At 47.2% G+C, this 14728-nt stretch overlaps 1 protein-coding gene across 1 annotated transcript in view; it reads left to right on the top strand.

Annotated features, from left to right (window-relative positions):
- Positions 1 to 316: 316 nt before the first annotated feature.
- The window catches only part of LOC109883025 (regulating synaptic membrane exocytosis protein 3), an 87992-nt gene continuing 73580 nt past the window's right edge, over positions 317 to 14728 (top strand). The window contains exon 1 of the mRNA XM_031795019.1: positions 317 to 582. The gene's annotated coding sequence lies outside the window, so the exon portion shown is untranslated. The remainder of the gene's footprint in view (positions 583 to 14728) is intronic.

Here is a 14728-nt window from a genome sequence, read left to right as displayed (position 1 = left end):
CCTGCAAGCACTGCCCGTTTGGTCCAGCTCCTCCCTCATGCCAATGGAATAGTGTGTCAGGTGAGAGTAACCATGGAGATTATTTAGCTAGGAGGGAGAATTAAGGAGAGAGAGAGAGAGTGGGAGGAAATCTCTCTGTAGCCTATTCCTTCCCACAGTACCGCGTTTTACCGCTAGGCTTACTACAAACTCGAGAGTAGGTCGAGCCCAATAGCATCCCTTCTGCATGCCTCTTATTGCGCGCCTCTCCCTGCCTCCACCTCTCTCTCTCTCTCTCTCTCTCTCTCTCTCTCTCTCACTCTCTCTCTCTCTCCCTCTCTGTCTCTCGCTCTGTCTCTCTCTCTGTCTCCCTCTCTGTCTCCCTCCCTCCAGTTGCTCCCGCTGCGCCTTGTGGATTCAGAGACACCAGCAAACCGAGAACCGTTGACAAGCATCGTTATCCTCACGCACCAGCAGCACAGCAGCAAAACCCCAAATATAATCCAAAATATGACATTCTTAACGATACATCAGAAACATCCCGTGATTTGACAACTTCTGACAATCGATTTACAGTCCGTTAGACGCTCGTAGCTGTAAACGGTAAGTGAATTGTTTTTGATTCGGCATTTCATGTTCATTTGAAGAAATGATCCGGTTATTTCCTATACCGCACCTGCTCCGGTTTCATAAACAGATGGTGCGCTATGATAATGACAATATTGATGCTGATTAAATCTCGTTTAGAATTGTTTTTGTTGCTGTTGATTAGGCTATAGCTTGACTACCGTGGATAAACATAGCCCGACGTTTTATTAAAACGCTGGATAGTACAGCAAACAAACACTGGGAGAAGCAAAAAAAAGCCTGCAGCTTTTAATTAGTTGGTATCTGTTTGGATTTGTTTTATGCTAATATTTCTATTTTTTATGGATGATTTTTTACCGTAGGCCATTGCATTTAATATGATCAGATCACGGATGGTTGTATTGTTGCCACCACCAAGGAATCGTAGCCAATGATGTGTATACATACCCTAGATATTTATTTAAATGTATTGGCCATTGCAGTCTTTGAAGCCCCTGGTCGGCCATATTGGTAGTCCCCAGTAAGGGACAGTCCTCCGTAGGAATTAATTGAATTCTACAGTATTTCAATTAAATGTTTCATGGACAAAAGGTATTTAGTAACATTAGTAATCCCAAGCATTTGTACTTTTAGGAAAACATTTTGATGTCATTGTTCTTCTTGCGGTTAACTCCCACACTATAATTTGTGAGCTAAGAAAATGTCAATGGTGGCTAAGTGTCAAGATGGAGGCATGGCGGCGACATCACAGCACCACTTGTCTAGTGAAGATATAAATCATTGATCATAGCCTTTTGCCTTTCTGAGACTGTTGACTGTTGACTAACTTCTTAGTTACCACTGTATGTGTCTGTAGTTGCTTTTCTCCTCCATTAATGAGGAGGTTTAGGGACATAGAAAACAGTAGCATTGGTATCCAAAATGTAGGCTATTTTGTGAAATGTTATCATTTATTTTCAGATAAAACCTGCTACCATGCGCACTCATGCAATACAGCCTGACCAGTGAGCAAAAGACATTGGAAATACATCATTTTGGTTGAAACAACATGCAAGGTGTTGTGCTCCCTGGGTAGATTTATCTATCTATCTACGTATCTATTTATCTGCTTATCTATCTATCTACTTATCTATCTATCTACTTATCTATCTATCTGCTTATCTATCTATCTATCTACTTATCTATCTTGACAGTTGATCTTTTACTTACCCTGTGTAGCCTACTCTCCAAAACAGTTCTGCCAGCAGATATTCAGATGGCCGACTAGAGTCATTCGTTTGTGATGTTGAAACAATGCCTAAGTAATATCGCCAACCAGGAGGTTTTCCATAATAAGGAGAGACAATGAGACTGACCCAATAGGGAGAGACAATGAGACTGACCCAATAAGGAGAGACAATGAGACTGACCCAATAGGGAGAGACAATGAGACTGACCCAATAGGGAGAGACAATGAGACTGACCCAATAAGGAGAGACAATGAGACTGACTCAATAGGGAGAGACAATGAGATTGACCCAATAGGGAGAGACAATGAGACTGACTCAATAAGGAGAGACAATGAGATTGACCCAATAGGGAGAGACAATGAGACTGACCCAATAGGGAGAGACAATGAGACTGACCCAATAGGGAGAGACAATGAGACTGACCCAATAGGGAGAGACAATGAGACTGACCCAATAGGGAGGGACAATGAGACTGACCCAATAAGGAGAGACAATGAGACTGACCCAATAAGGAGAGACAATGAGACTGACCCAATAAGGAGAGACAATGAGACTGACCCAATAGGGAGAGACAATGAGACTGACCCAATAGGGAGAGACAATGAGACTGACCCAATAAGGAGAGACAATGAGACTGACCCAATAGGGAGAAACAATGAGACTGACCCAATATGGAGAGACAATGAGACTGACCCAATAGAGAGAGACATACCAGTAAGCCGGGAGAAGCAATGAGACTGATCCAATAGGGAGAGACAATGAGACTGACCCAATAGGGAGAGACAATGAGACTGACCCAATAGGGAGGGACAATGAGACTGACCCAATAAGGAGAGACAATGAGACTGACCCAATAAGGAGAGACAATGAGACTGACCCAATAAGGAGAGACAATGAGACTGACCCAATAGGGAGAGACAATGAGACTGACCCAATAGGGAGAGACAAGGAGACTGACCCAATAAGGAGAGACAATGAGACTGACCCAATAGAGAGAGACATACCAGTAAGCCGGGAGAGGCAATGAGACTGATCCAATAGGGAGAGACAATGAGACTGACCCAATAGGGAGAGACAATGAGACTGACCCAATAGGGAGAGACAACGAGACTGACCCAATAAGGAGAGACAATGAGACTGACCCAATAGGGAGAGACAATGAGACTGACCCAATAGGGAGAGACAATGAGACTGACCCAATATGGAGAGACAATGAGACTGACCAAATAGGGAGAGACAATGAGACTGACCCAATAGGGAGAGACAATAAGACTGATCCACTAAGGAGAGACAAGAAGACTGATCCAATAAGGAGAGGCAATGAGACCGATCCAATAAGGAGAGACTATAAGACTGATCCAATAAGGAGAGGCAATGAGACTGATCCAATAGGGAGAGACAATAAGACTGATCCAATAAGGAGAGGCAATGAGACCGATCCAATAAGGAGAGACAATGAGACTGATCCAATAAGGAGAGACTATAAGACTGATCCAATAAGGAAAGGCAATGAGACTGACCCAATAGGGAGAGACATACCAGTAAGCAAGGAGAGGCAATGAGACTGATCCACTAAGGAGAGACAATGAAACTGATCCAATAAGGAGAGACAATGAGACTGATCCAATAAGGAGAAACTATAAGACTGATCCAATAAGGAGAGACATTGAGACTGATCCAATAAGGAGAGACAATGAGACTGATCCAATAAGGAGAAACTATAAGACTGATCCAATAAGGAGAGACAATGAGACTGATCCAATAAGGAGAAACTATAAGACTGATCCAATAAGGAGAGACATTGAGACTGATCCAATAAGGAGACACTATAAGACTGATCCAATAAGGAGAGACATTGAGACTGATCCAATAAGGAGACACTATAAGACTGATCCAATAAGGAGAGAAAATGAGACTGATCCAATAAGGAGAGACAATGAGACTGATCCAATAAGGAGAAACTATAAGACTGATCCAATAAGGAGAGACATTGAGACTGATCCAATAAGGAGAAACTATAAGACTGATCCAATAAGGAGAGACATTGAGACTGATCCAATAAGGAGACACTATAAGACTGATCCAATAAGGAGACACTATAAGACTGATCCAATAAGGAGACACTATAAGACTGATCCAATAAGGAGAGACATTGAGACTGATCCAATAAGGAGAAACTATAAGACTGATCCAATAAGGAGAGACATTGAGACTGATCCACTAAGGAGAGACATTGAGACTGATCCAATAAGGAGAGACAATGAGACGCTGAGATGAATGAGATCATGACGTTAATATCCCTGTGGGAGAAGTTTGATTGCAGCTTTGTGCATAAATAAAAACACACAACCAAACCTAGAGATACATACATATATATATACAGACACTAGCTGCAGAAACACACTGTGGTTGGAGAAGACAACTCAACTGAGAGGTGTAAACGTGTGTTTGTGTTTGTGTGTGTATGTTTGGCCTTGCTGAAGCTTTGGCAGAGAGGAGACTGGCATTAGAGTCCAGAGACAGGAGGAGACCACTAAACACACACAACACAATACAACAACAACACAACAACAACACAACAACAACCCAACGCAACACACACAACGCATCACACACGCCTGAATTGCGGGTGATCTCTGTAGGAACAAGCAACACCTGAATTGCTTGTGATCTCTGTAGGAACAAGCAACTCCTGAATTGCTTGTGATCTCTGTAGGAACAAGCAACACCTGAATTGCGGGTGATCTCTGTAGAAACAAGCAACACCTGAATTGCGGGTGATCTCTGTAGAAACAAGCAACACCTGAATTGCGGGTGATCTCTGTAGAAACAAGAAACACCTGAATTGAGGGTGATCTCTGTAGAAACAAGCAACACCTGAATTGAGGGTGATTTCTGTAGAAACAAGCAACACCTGAATTGCTTGTGATCTCTGTAGGAACAAGCAACTCCTGAATTGCTTGTGATCTCTGTAGAAACAAGCAACACCTGAATTGCGGGTGATCTCTGTAGGAACAAGAAACACCTGAATTGCGGGTGATCTCTCTAGAAACAAGCAACATTTTCACTAAGCCAGTAGTCAGGCATGAATAACAAAATCTCTCTGTGCGTCCTCTAAAACACAACTCAGCCAAGCAGCACTTGCTTCTTGACACAATGCCTGCTTAACCCGGAAGCCAGCCGCACCAAAATGTTGGAGGAAACACCGTACACCTGGCGACCGTGTCAGTATGTATTGCATTGAAGCTCCTTAGACCATTGCATCATTCGCGAGGCCCTCTGCTTTGAAAGTTGATAAACTAACCTCACTTTTGAGAAGATAGCTCTTGAATGTTTTGGTGAACCTACTGGAGAGCTCTACTTTGTCTACATCCATTCAGCATCGTTCACACTCTCTTAAGTCCTTAGCCCCGCCCATTCAGCATCGTCCACACCCTCTTAAGTCCTTAGCCCCGCCCATTCAGCATCGTCCACACCCTCTTAAGTCATTAGCCCCGCCCATTCAGCATCGTTCACACCCTCGTAAGTCCGTAGCCCCGCCCATTCAGCATCGTTCCCACCCTCTTAAGTCATTAGCCCCGCCCATTAAGCATCGTTCACGCCCTCTTAAGTCCTTTGCCCCGCCCATTCAGCATCGTTCACACCCTCTTAAGTCCTTAGCCCCGCCCATCCCATTAAGGATTCACATGAGGTCATGTACTAAACAACCAATGATTTCAAGACTAAAGGCATCGTGTATCGACATCATGAACATTCTATTGTCGTCCGACATCAAACTTGTCATTGTCATTATGAAAAAGTATAAACACACAAACTACAAAAAATGACAAATGTATTCATTTTAAAATCATTCCTCAGCGATCTACACAAAACACCCCATAATGACAAGTTGAAAACAAGTTTTGAGATTTTTTTGAAATAAATGTATAAAAAAAAAAGGTTTTTTAAAGAAACCTTTCATAAGTATTCAGACCCTTTGCTATGAGACTCAAATTGAGCTCCGTTGTTTCCTGTTTCCATTGATCATCCTTGAGATGTTTCTACAACTTGATTGGAGTCCACCTGTGGTAAATTCAATTGATTGGACATGATTTGGAAAGGCAACACACCTGTCTACAGTGCCTTCAGAAAGTATTCAGATCCCTTGCATTTTTTCACATTTTGTTCTGATACAGCTTTATTCTAACATTTATTTTAATCGTTTTTTTCCTCATCAATCTACACACAATACCCCATAATGACAAAGCAAAACCTGTTTTTTAGACATTTATTTTTTATTTTTTAAACGAGCCACCCATTGCCTTGATGACAGCTTTGCACACTCTTGGCATTCTCTCAACCAGCTTCCCCTGGAATGGGTCTTGAAGGAGGTCCCACATATGCTGAGCACTTTTTGGCTGTCCAACTCATACCAAACCATCTCAATTGGGTTGAGGTCGGGTGATTGTGGAGGCCAGGTCATCTGATGCAGAACTCCATCACTCTCCTTCTTGGTCAAATAGCCCTTACACAACCTGGACGTGTGTTTTGGGTTATTGTCCTGTTGAAAAACAAATCATAGTCCCACTAAGCGCAAACCAGATGGGATGGCATATCACTGCAGAATGCTGTGGTAGCCATGCTGGTTAAGTGTTCCTTGAATTGTAAATAAATCACAGATAAAGAGAGAGAATAGATGATGAGATGATGTTGCTGGATAAGTAAAGAGATAAAACAGATGATGTTGCTGGATAAGTAAAGAGATAAAACAGATGATGTTGCTGGATAAGTAAATAGACTTTGGGACACAATCCATGCGTATCCTAATCCTCTGTCCCAGTAGGCCTATTGAAAATGTAGCTAGAATGTTCATTAACTAGGCCTCAATTTCTCATCTGGCTCCCTCCCTCCCTCTCTCCCTCCCTCCCTGTCTCCCTCCCTATCTCCCTCCCTCCCTATCTCCCTCCCTCCCTATCTCCCTCCCTCCCTATCTCCCTCCCTCCCTATCTCCCTCCATCCCTATCTCTCTCCCTCCCTATCTCCCTCCTTATCTCTCTCCCTCCCTATCTCCCTCCCTATCTCCCTCCCTATCTCTCTCCCTCCCTATCTCCCTCCCTATCTCTCTCCCTCCCTATCTCTCTCCATATCTCCCTCCCTATCTCCCTCCTTATCTCTCTCCCTCCCTATCTCCCTCCTTATCTCTCTCCCTCCCTATCTCCCTCCCTATCTCCCTCCCTATCTCTCTCCCTCCCTATCTCCCTCCCTATCTCTCTCCCTCCCTATCTCCCTCCCTATCTCCCTCCCTATCTCTCTCCCTCCCTATCTCTCTCCCTCCCTATCTCCCTCCCTATCTCTCTCCCTCCCTATCTCTCTCCCTCCCTATCTCCCTCCCTATCTCTCTCCCTCCCTATCTCCCTCCCGATCTCTCTCCCTCCCTATCTCTCTCCCTCCCTATCTCTCTCCCTCCCTATCTCTCTCCCTCCCTATCTCCCTCCCTCTATATATCTGGGTGTCAGTGGTGGAGAATCATACCCATTTAAAGGAGTAAAACTAGGCCTACACACTGTTTTAATGGAACAGCATTTAAACTACTGTGTGTCTTTGACCAGACGTCTACACTGTACAATCAAATCCCCTTCATGTACATATCAGTGATATCTTCAACCCTCCCATCTCTCTAGTACTGAGTTTGTCTATCTTTCTTTCTCTATCTAGCAGGTTTCTGTTCCCTAACGCAATGTTTTGGACCACCGTGTCTCTCTTCAGAGAAGTACACAGAAACATTCCCGTCAGAAACATAAATAACATTCATATCTTAACCCTTCATCTCACCGTGTCCTCCCTCCATATATCCTCCTCCCTCCATGTATCATTAACTATCTCCTCTCCCACATCCTGGCACCTGAAATGTTTTTTTTTTTTTTTTACAGTCTGTTGGTCGCTGGACCAGCAGTGTGAAGGTCTGCGCTCAGACACGAATGAATGGTGGTCGTTACGTGAGAGAATGACTATAGGGTTCAGCAGGTACTTGCACTCGAACCATTAACATGAAATAAGCCAGTCTGTTGTCGAGAGTAACCATGTTTATATGCACACTAATATATACTTCCACACTAATATGGAGGGGGGGGGGGGATAGTGGGAGGGATTGGGTAGCTAGGTTGAATATGTCTTCATAGGGGAGAAGGTAGCTAGGTTGAATATGTCTTCATAGGGGAGAAGGTAGCTAGGTTGAAAATATCTCCATAGGAGAGAAGGTAGCTAGGTTGAAGCTGTCTTCATAGGAGAGAAGGTAGCTAGGTTGAAAATGTCTTCATAGGAGAGAAGGTAGCTAGGTTGAAGATGTCTTCATAGGAGAGAAGGTAGCTAGGTTGAAGATGTCTTCATAGGAGAGAAGGTAGCTAGGTTGAAAATATCTTCATAGGAGAGAAGGTAGCTAGGTTGAAGATATCTTCATAGGAGAGAAGGTAGCTAGGTTGAAGATATCTCCATCGGAGAGAAGGTAGCTAGGTTGAAGATATCTCCATCGGAGAGAAGGTAGCTAGGTTGAAGATATCGCCATAGGAGAGAAGGTAGCTAGGTTGAAGATATCTCCATCGGAGAGAAGGTAGCTAGGTTGAAGATATCTCCATAGGAGAGAAGGTAGCTAGGTTGAAGATATCTTTATAGGAGAGAAGGTAGCTAGGTTGAAGATATCTCCATAGGAGAGAAGGTAGCTAGGTTGAAGATATCTTTATAGGAGAGTAGGCAGCTTGAGAGGGGAGATGGTTGAGCCACATCTCTTGCATTCTTCTCTTTCTGTCTTCCAATTCCTTCTCCATTTTCTCTCTACCAGAGTTCAGACATATAAAGTTTGTACGTGAAAACTATTTGTGACTTGTTTCAGGCGTACACTATGTATTTCACAGGAGATGCATTTACAAATATATATATTTTTATTATTTATTATTTATTAGCAGAAATACCTTCTGGAACGTGTGAACTTTCATGTGCCTTAATAACAAACCTATAAATACGAATAAAAGTGTTAAATGACCAGCCTTATTGGTTTAGCCGCAGAAAAAGACAGGGACCATGATTGGCTGAGATTAATGAATGGGCTTGAAATGCGAGGAGATGAGTTTGGATTGGTCTGCCATGTAGCATACTTCTGTCTGTAACGTGAGCTGCTCAGTAATGGTGTTTTCTGCCACGTCGTTTTTTAAACAGACATAACATTTATAAGATGATACATCCTACTACATAGGTTTTTCTGTGTTCACTCATACATAACATTTATACGATGATACATACCACTACATAGGTTTTTCTGTATTCACTCAAACATAAAAGGAGGGCTTGAGCTGCTGGCAGATCAAATACACAGCTGGAACGCTGATTCAGCTGTTTACACGTCCCAATAATTTGAACGTTTGCTCAGAAAATCAGCAAATGCTTACTTCGATTTTAACCGTACACCGATTAAGATAAGCAGAGTAATGTGTTTACATGCTTTTTTCCCGTACATAATCAGATTCATATCTAATTATTACACGGAACCCAAACCGGCAAGCGCCTACGCCATGGTGCATACACGTATTTTGTCCCCCTACCCCAAACGCGACCATGACACGCATGTTAAAGTATCAAAACAAACTCTGAACCAATGACATTCATTTGGGGACAGGTCGAAAAGCATTAAACATTTATGGCAATTTAGCTAGTTAGCTTGCACTCGCTAGATAATTTGTCCTATTTAGCTAGCTTGCTGTTCATAGCTAGTCTGTCCTGGGATATAAACATTGAGTTGTTATTTTACCTGAAATGCACAAGGTCCTCTACTCCGACAATTAATCCACACATAAAACGGCCAACTGAATCGTTTCTAGTCATCTCTCCTCCTTCCAGGCTTTTTCATCTTTGAACTTATATGGTGATTGGCATCTAAACTTTCATAGTATTACCATGACAACCAGCAACACAGTTCATCTTTCAATCACCCACGTGGGTATAACCAATGAGGAGATGGCATGTGGGTACCTGCTTCTATAAACCAATGAGGAGATGGGAGAGGCAGGACAGCGCGATCTGCATCAGAAATAGAAAGGACTTCTATTTTAGCCCTTGGCAACGCAGACGCTCGAGCAGTGTGGGTGCAATAATTGAATAACATACATTTCTACATTTATTTTGCAACGCAAAATATGGTATTATTGGGTATTATTGGTCAGAGTATTAGTGTGCATGTCAACATACTCAATAAAAAAATGAAGTGGAACTGGCTTTGAGTTGATGCCCTAGAAATAAATAAAAAGACAAGAGAAGAAAAGAGGTTGGAGGAGAGGGGGGAAGTTGGAGGAGAGGGGGGAAGTTGGAGGAGAGGGGGGAAGTTGGAGGAGAGGGGAATGTTGGAGGAGAGGGGGAAGTTGGAGGAGAGGGGAATGTTGGAGGAGAGGGGGGAAGTTGGAGGAGAGGGGGGAAGGTTGGAGAAGAGGGGAATGTTGGAGGAGAGGGGGGAAGTTGGAGGAGAGGGGGGAAGGTTGGAGAAGAGGGGGAAAGTTGGAGGAGAGGGGGAAAGTTGGAGGAGAGGGGGAAAGTTGGAGGAGAGGGGGAAAGTTGGAGGAGAGGGGGGAAGTTGTAGGAGAGGGGGGGAAGTTGGAGGAGAGGGGGAATGTTGTAGGAGAGGGGGGAAGTTGGAGGAGAGGGGGGAAGTTGGAGGAGAGGGGGAATGTTGTAGGAGAGGGGGGAAGTTGGAGGAGAGGGGGAATGTTGTAGGAGAGGGGGGAAGTTGGAGGAGAGGGGGGAAGTTGGAGGAGAGGGGGAATGTTGTAGGAGAGGGGGAATGTTGTAGGAGAGGGGGAAGTTGGAGGAGAGGGGGAGGGTTGGAGGAGAGGGGGAAGTTGGAAGAGAGGGGGAAGTTGGAGGAGAGGGGGAAGGTTGGAGGAGAGGGGGAAGTTGGAAGAGAGGGGGGAAGTTGGAGAAGAGCGGGAAGGTTGGAGGAGAGGGGAAAGTTGGAGGAGAGGGGGAAAGTTGGAGGAGAGGGGGGAAGTTGGAGGAGAGGGGGAAGTTGGAGGAGAGGGGGAAAGTTGGAGGAGAGGGGGAAAGTTGGAGGAGAGGGGGGAAGTTGGAGGAGAGGGGGAATGTTGTAGGAGAGGGGGAATGTTGTAGGAGAGGGGGAATGTTGTAGGAGAGGGGGAATGTTGTAGGAGAGGGAGCATGTTGGAGGAGAGGTGGAAGTTGGAGGAGAGGGGGAATGTTGGAGGAGAGGGGGAAGGTTGGAGGAGAGGGGGAAGTTGGAAGAGAGGGGGGAAGTTGGAGAAGAGGGGGAAGGTTGGAGGAGAGGGGGAACGTTGGAGGAGAGGGGGAAAGTTGGAGGAGAGGGGGGAAGTTGGAGGAGAGGGGGAATGTTGTAGGAGAGGGGGAATGTTGTAGGAGAGGGGGAAGTTGGAGGAGAGGGGGGAAGTTGGAGGAGAGGGGGAATGTTGTAGGAGAGGGGGAATGTTGTAGGAGAGGGGGAAGTTGGAGGAGAGGGGGGAAGTTGGAGGAGAGGGGGAATGTTGTAGGAGAGGGGGGAAGTTGGAGGAGAGGGGGAATGTTGTAGGAGAGGGGGGAAGTTGGAGGAGAGGGGGGAAGTTGGAGGAGGGGGAATGTTGTAGGAGGGGGGAAGTTGGAGGAGAGGGGGAGGGTTGGAGGAGAGGGGGAAGTTGGAAGAGGGGGGGAAGTTGGAGGAGAGGGGGAAGGTTGGAGGAGAGGGGGAAGTTGGAAGAGAGGGGGGAAGTTGGAGAAGAGCGGGAAGGTTGGAGGAGAGGGGGAAAGTTGGAGGAGAGGGGGAAAGTTGGAGGAGAGGGGGGAAGTTGGAGGAGAGGGGGAAGTTGGAGGAGAGGGGGAAAGTTGGAGGAGAGGGGGAAAGTTGGAGGAGAGGGGGGAAGTTGGAGGAGAGGGGGAATGTTGTAGGAGAGGGGGAATGTTGTAGGAGAGGGGGAATGTTGTAGGAGAGGGGGAAGTTGGAGGAGAGGGGGAAGTTGGAAGAGAGGGGGGAAGTTGGAGAAGAGGGGGAGGTTGGAGGAGAGGGGGAAAGTTGGAGGAGAGGGGGAAAGTTGGAGGAGAGGGGGGAAGTTGGAGGAGAGGGGGAATGTTGTAGGAGAGGGGGAATGTTGTAGGAGAGGGGGAAGTTGGAGAGAGGGGGAATGTTGGAGGAGAGGGGGAAGGTTGGAGGAGAGGGGGGAAGTTGGAGGAGAGGGGGGAAGTTGGAGGAGAGGGGGAATGTTGTAGGAGAGGGGGAATGTTGTAGGAGAGGGGGAAGTTGGAGGAGAGGGGGCATGTTGGAGGAGAGGTGGAAGTTGGAGGAGAGGGGGAATGTTGGAGAAGAGGGGAAGGTTGGAGGAGAGGGGGAAGTTGGAAGAGAGGGGGGAAGTTGGAGAAGAGGGGGAAGGTTGGAGGAGAGGGGGAAAGTTGGAGGAGAGGGGGAAGTTGGAGGAGAGGGGGGAAGTTGGAGGAGAGGGGGAATGTTGTAGGAGAGGGGGAATGTTGTAGGAGAGGGGGAAGTTGGAGGAGAGGGGGAATGTTGGAGGAGAGGGGAAGGATGGAGGAGAGGGGGGAAGTTGGAGGAGAGGGGGAAGTTGGAGGAGAGGGGGAAGTTGGAAGAGAGGGGGGCAGTTGGAGAAGAGGGGAAGGTTGGAGGAGAGGGGGAAGTTGGAGGAGAGGGGGAAAGTTGGAGGAGAGGGGGGAAGTTGTAGGAGAGGGGGAATGTTGTAGGAGAGGGGGAATGTTGTAGGAGAGGGGAAGTTGGAGGAGAGGGGGAATGTTGGAGGAGAGGGGAAGGTTGGAGGAGAGGGGGGAAGTTGGAGGAGATGAGGGAAGTTGGAGGAGAGGGGGAATGTTGGAGGAGAGGGGGAAGTTGGAGGAGAGGGGGAAGTTGGAAGAGAGGGGGAAGTTGGAGAAGAGGGGGAAGGTTGGAGGAGAGGGGGAAAGTTGGAGGAGAGGGGGAAAGTTGGAGGAGAGGGGGGAAGTTGGAGGAGAGGGGGAATGTTGTAGGAGAGGGGGAATGTTGTAGGAGAGGGGGAAGTTGGAGGAGAGGGGGAATGTTGGAGGAGAGGGGGAAGGTTGGAGGAGAGGGGGGAAGTTGGAGGAGAGGGGGGAAGTTGGAGGAGAGGGGAAGTTGGAAGAGAGGGGGGAAGTTGGAGAAGAGGGGGAAGGTTGGAGGAGAGGGGGAAAGTTGGAGGAGAGGGGGAAGTTGGAGGATAGGGGGGAAGTTGGAGGAGAGGGGGAATGTTGTAGGAGAGGGGAATGTTGTAGGAGAGGGGGACGTTGGAGGAGAGGGGAATGTTGGAGGAGAGGGGAAGGTTGGAGGAGAGGGGGGAAGTTGGAGGAGAGGGGGGAAGTTGGAGGAGAGGGGAATGTTGGAGGAGAGGGGGAAAGTTGTAGGAGAGGGGGAATGTTGTAGGAGAGGGGGGAAGTTGGAGGGGAGGGGGAATGTTGGAGGAGAGGGGGAAAGTTGGAGGAGAGGGGGGAAGTTGAGGAGAGAGGGGAAAGTTGGAGGAGAGGGGGAAGTTGGAGGAGAGGGGGAATGTTGTAGGAGAGGGGGAATGTTGTAGGAGAGGGGGACGTTGGAGGAGAGGGGGAATGTTGGAGGAGAGGGGGGAAGGTTGGAGGAGAGGGGGGAAGTTGGAGGAGAGGGGGAAGTTGAGGAGAGGGGGAATGTTGGAGGAGAGGGGGAAAGTTGGAGGAGAGGGGGAATGTTGTAGGAGAGGGGGAAGTTGGAGGAGAGGGGGAATGTTGGAGGAGAGGGGGAAAGTTGGAGGAGAGGGGGGAAGTTGGAAGAGAGGGGAAGGATGGAGGAGAGGAGAAGGTTGGAGGAAGAGGGGAAGATTGGAGGAGGAGGGGGAGGGGGAGGATGGAGGAGAGGGGAAGGTTGGAGGAGAGGGAAGATTGGAGGAGAGGAGAAGGTTGGAGGAAGAGGGGAAGAGAGAGGGAAGGATGGAGGAGAAGGGGAAGGATGGAGGAGAAGGGGAAGTATGGATGAGAGTTAAGGTTGGAGGAGAGGGAAGGTTGGAGGAGAGGAGAAGGTTGGAGGAAGAGGGGAGAGAGGGGGAAGGTTGGAGGAGAAGGGAAGGATGGAGGAGAGGGGGAATGTTGAGGAGAGGGGGAAGGATGGAGGAGAGGGGGAAGGATGGAGGAGAAGGAGAAAGGTTGGAGGAGGAGGGGAGGATGGAGGAGAGGGGGAAGGTTGGAGGAAAGGGAAGGTTGGAGGAGGAGGGGAGGATGGAGGAGAGGGGGAAGGTTGGAGGAGAGGGAAGGTTGGAGGAGAGAGGGAAGGATGGAGGAGAGGGGAAGTGGAAAATATTTTTGCACTTGAAAGCTGCAGCTTGTCCCCCCCACCCCTCTCTCTCTCTCTCTCTCTCTCTCTCTCTCTGTCTCTCTCTCTCTCTCTCTGTCTCTGTCTCTGTCTCTCTCTCCCTGTCTCTCTCTCTCTCTCTCTCTGTCTCTCTCTCTCTCTCTCTGTCTCTCTCTCTCTCTCTCTCTCGCTCTGTCTCTCTCTCTGTCTCTGTCTCTCTCTCTCGCTCTGTCTCTTTCTCTGTCTCTGTCTCTCTCTCTCTCTCTCTTCTCTGTCTCTCTCTCTCTCTCTCTCTCTCTCTCCCTGTCTCTGTCTCTGACTCTCTCTGTCTCTCTCTCTGTCTCTGTCTCTGTCTCTCTCCCTGTCTCTGTCTCTTTCTCTCTCTGTCTCTCTCTCCCTGTCTCTCTCTCTGTCTCTCTCTGTGTCTCTCTCTCTGTCTCTCTCCCTGTCTCTCTCTCTGTCTGTCTCCCTGTCTCTCTCCCTGTGTCTCTATCTCTATCTAATTTTCAATTTAATTATAAGGGCTTTATTGTCATAGGAAACATGTGTTTACATTGCCAAAGCAGGTGAAGTAGATAATAAACAAAAGTGAAATAAACAATACAAATGAATAGTAAACATTACACATACAGAAGTTCCA

The sequence above is a fragment of the Oncorhynchus kisutch genome, linkage group LG17 (assembly GCF_002021735.2).
Source record: "Oncorhynchus kisutch isolate 150728-3 linkage group LG17, Okis_V2, whole genome shotgun sequence".
NCBI lineage: Eukaryota > Metazoa > Chordata > Actinopteri > Salmoniformes > Salmonidae > Oncorhynchus > Oncorhynchus kisutch.
This window is presented reverse-complemented; position numbering and strand designations above follow the sequence as displayed.